Genomic DNA, 4,550 nt, shown 5'->3' with positions numbered 1-4,550 from the left:
TCTTCTGACTGCCTTTAAATAATCTAGATAATCTAGATGTTTAAATAATCTAGATCATCTCCTAATCTCGCTCTTGGACTCTGTGGGTGTATTCTCAGCATCCATGTGAGTGAGCACATGTTTTAGGTGGTGAGCTCCTAAAGGTCTGTGGAGGCACAAGGCCGTGCACGCCAGGCGAGTCTTGGTTAATCGGCATGGGGCCTGGTCTGTCTCTGGCAGAGCTGGTATCTTAGTTTCTCTTTGGCTAGTTATTTTTCTTAGAGCAGTGCCTCTTCGTATGCCTTTCATTTGATTAAACTTTAAAAATCTTCTCTAAAAGGGATACTGCAAGGCCTCTTCATATTAAAGTGATTATTTCCACATTATAGATAGCAAATCATGTTCAAAAGAAGGACCTTAAAAATTCTCCACGTTGCCATGTAGGAATCATAGCATTTTAGATGTGGAAGGGAGCTTCACAGTCACCCAGTCTAACCTCCTCACGTTATAGATGGGGAGACTGAGGCCCGGTGACTCGTCCAAGATTGTCAGCAAGGTGGTGGCTGAGGAGGGACTCCAGTGCATCTTCACACGTCAGTCCACTGCTTTTAAAGACTGCATAGTGAGCATCTGATGTTAGCTCTTCTACAAAAGGGGAGCAGACAAAAGGAAAAATGCTCTAGTTCAGAAATCAGAGGCAAATAATAATCATAAGCACAGGATCCCATTACAACTGTGAAGTCCTTTAAAATTTATAAAGCTCTTACACATGCAAAAGTATGAATACATAAAATGAAATTTATTTGATATTTTATGAAATAGATTCTTAATTCGCCAGCATTTTTGCCCCTTTATAGTACTGCCATAATTTTTTGTGAGATTCTGAAATGACTTCTGAATTATCAAAGAAAGAAGATTGTTAAAGAAAGGAAACCAGATCTACTGGTTTTATTTCACTTCAGTCATGATCTTTTAAAATCTATTCACTTTATTTTAATTAGAATAAGCCATTCTTTAAGTAGGACAGCTAACAGGGAATTTTCTGAGGTTACTTAACCCAAATTTTGGCAATTTCCTTAGCCCTGCATTGGATATTTTTATTTTTTCTTGTGCTAAAGAAATAGAGTTTGTGAATTTTGATAACTGCACACGCCAGATTTTAAATCATCAGGTTTTGATAGAGCCAGGAGGTCTAATGACATGATTTAAACTAAAATTCACAGAATCCTTTGAATTTGGATGGCAGGGTCTTAGAGGAGAAGGATGCTAGAGAGTGGCCTCTGCATTATTAGTGGAGCCCTGAGGATAGGATTTATTGCTTATGTTCCGAAACGAGGAAACAGTAGTGAAGCATCTTGTCTAAGCTTTGAAAATTGTAAAGCAATGTTCACATGTAGGTCGATAAAAATAACCAGAGTAGTTACCTTTACGTAGGCCCTGCCAGAGGTGCTTTCAGGTTGTCACTGTCCTTACAATAACCTTCGAAGAGGTGCTCTGTTATTGTCTTAAAACTGCAGATGGGGAAACTGAGGTTTCAACAGTGTTAGTAACTTGCTCAAGGCCAGTCAACCAAATTAGTGGCAGAGCTGGATTCAAATTCAGGTCTGCTTGGCTCTGAAGTCCATAATCTTTCCATTGCACTTTTATTGTTAAACTGAAGAAGCTATGATTAAAACATTTTTCTGCTTTTGTTGGCAATTTATTCTGAGATCTAACAATTTCCTTTTTCTGGACATGCTGAGTAGGGAGTGTGGGCTCTTACCTCCCCTGCCTCTAACCTACGGCTGGGCTGGACCCTCTCTTGCTTCCTTCCTCCTGCTTAATCAGCCCACTGTGGGATGACACACGAGCCAGGATATCAGAGAGTCATTCTCTGGCTTTGCCTTACTTTCCCCCTTGCTGTTGTGGGGACAAGGTCTATAGTAACTGAATTGGGAATCTTAGGAGGAAAGGCCCCACCCCCATGGGGTACACATTAGCAACATTTGGCTCCCCCATTGTGGCTTACGAAACCTGTGACCAGGACCCTCATGCCAGCCCTGTGGTGAGAAAAGCTTGTTTTCGTTTCTACTTTTGCTGAGCCCATCTGGATAGAGCAGGTGCAGGGCCAGTCTCTTAAAATAGAAGCCTCTGTTCCGTGTGACGTGGTGCTATGGAAACCCCCTCGCTTCTTCCCCTGTTGTTCAGATTAATGAAATGATGAAGATCTGTCCTCTGTGTCGTGGCATTTTCCTGGCTTCTTTGGGTCCTGTCATTTGTCAATTGACCTCTCTAGTTTCTTCCCTTGTAAAATACAGGACTTGTCCTTGGTAACCTCAAGGATCCTTCCTGGCTTTGATCTTCTCTGTCCATGTTTCTGATTAGGGCTCAGATCTTGGGATTCACCATCTCTATCTTGTTTAATTCTCCCAGCAATATTTTTCTAGCAGGAAATCTGGGACTACAAATTATTCTTGGGGGTTAAATTATATCACCCCGTCATCTTGATAGCCCATTGCTCTGTATCAGCAGCCCTGTTTTAAGTGTCAGCACCACTTAAAAGCTTCATTAAGTTCTGATGTATGTGCTTGGGATCACAGAAAACAGAGGTGATTTAATTTAACATCAGGGAGGGTTACTTTCATGACACTTGTTCTTCCTTTTTGGCCTAAGAATTACAGTTTCCTTTCAAAAGCTCTAAATCTTAAGAGATTAAACTTTAAGAAATTGATATTTATAAAACTCCTCTGGCTTTTTTTCTGATGATCAAACTGATCTTCAAGTCTCAGTCTCCTTTATTGTAAATTAGGAATAATAATACTTCCTTCTTGGGGAATTAAATGAGGAAAAGGATGAGGCACCACTTAGCAAGTTGTCCAGCACATATTAGGCACTCAGAAAATGTTCGTTCACTTAGGATTAAATAATGTTTCATTTTTTATGCTTATGAGTGCTAGCTATTGATTAGCCTTGAGGCTGAAAAATCGGCCCTCTGATCTCAAGAAGCTAGCAGTATTTTCAGGAGACAAAATAAATACATATAAAACAATTAGAGAACAACTTAAGTCAAGATATGACCAATTGCTGCACTGGGGACAAGGTGCTCCTAGCACAGCAGGCAGATTCTCTCAGTGATGGTCTCTGAGTCAAATTTTCAAGGAGAGTGGTGTGCCAGCATGGTGACTATCCTAAGAAAGAGTCAAGACCATAGGTTATGGGGAAACAATGGGGAAAAGGCTAGTAAAGTAAAATCATGTCCTATCAATAAGAGAGAATGATGTGTATAATTCAAAATGATCAATATGATGTCTAAGTAGAAGAAAGAAGTGCTGTGGAACAGCAAGTGAAAGAAGTTGAATATAAAATTACAGTAATAGTGTGACTTGTCCCTGTGGCTACGTATGAAGATATATGCAGATAAAAGAAAAGAATATGATGTGAGAAATTAAAATAATAGATGTCTTAGAATTATAGATTTATGGATGAATTTCAAAAATATTCCTTTTAGTAGGCTTTCACTTTTAACAATTGTCATAGACCAAATATTTTGAATAATTTTAAACTTAATAATGACTTGAATTGACTGTTATACCAGTCCCTGGGTGAAGGCTCCATCCTTCTCTAAGGCAGGACTTCCTTTCTAATATTCAGTGTGATCTCTGCATGACTTAAATTTTTTTAAAGAGAAACAAGTACCAAAAATCCAGTAGGTTATGCAGTCCTCTTCCATTTACATTTCTGTGAATCTTCCTTCTCAAATTCCCTACAACCTGATATTGAATCCAGAGGAAGGGAGAGGCCCTGGGAGCTCTGATCTTGAGCTTCAGGGATTTGTCCTTCTACTTCTCTAGAAAATGCCTGGTTCTCCTAAGAATCAGTCAGCCCCAATTGAGGCACATATCCTTTCAAGAAAAAACAGTATACCAACAGTCAACTAAGTGAATGGATAATTCAGGAGGTGATTTATGTTTTATTTTGGCAGATGGACCCTTAATTTTCAAAAGAATTCCCTGTGAACTCTCCTTAAAAACGTATTGACTTTTCAGGAGCACATAGATTCCGTGCAGTGACTTACCCTTTAGGTAGTGATATGTACTTAGGGCTGGCTCTTCCACAGCTTAAGTAGGTTGGTTCTTACTAAGGGGAAGAATCTGAGGAGATGCAACACAACCGTGAACCTCAGTGGTCTTCCAGCTTTCAATTTGATTTAAGTCAAATCAATTCAACTATACAAGCCAATCCAATGCAAACTAGTCCAATGTAACCAGTCCAAAAAACAAGAGGGTGTTTGTGCCAGTGAATCTAAGGATCGATACTTCCCTCCTGAATTAGGAGTTAACAAAGCAGCATGGCTCACGTTTTTTTCTAGTCCTTCTTGCCACCACAGGGAAGCCTGGGGCCCTTTTTCACTCACTCTATGTGTCAACTTCTGAAGGCCTCCTTGCCTAAGTTTACTTGAGAATGTAGCTTACAGGAAGGAGAACTGGACAGAGAGCCTCAAGACCTGGCTTCTCGTCTTGGCTCAACTTCAGCTACTAACAGTGTTGAGTGAGTCAGTCAACATCTCTAGGCCTTCATCTCTTTATTTATTA

Source organism: Diceros bicornis, chromosome 12 (assembly GCF_020826845.1).
Source record: "Diceros bicornis minor isolate mBicDic1 chromosome 12, mDicBic1.mat.cur, whole genome shotgun sequence".
Taxonomy (NCBI): domain Eukaryota; kingdom Metazoa; phylum Chordata; class Mammalia; order Perissodactyla; family Rhinocerotidae; genus Diceros; species Diceros bicornis.
Note: the sequence above shows the minus strand (reverse complement) of the source record.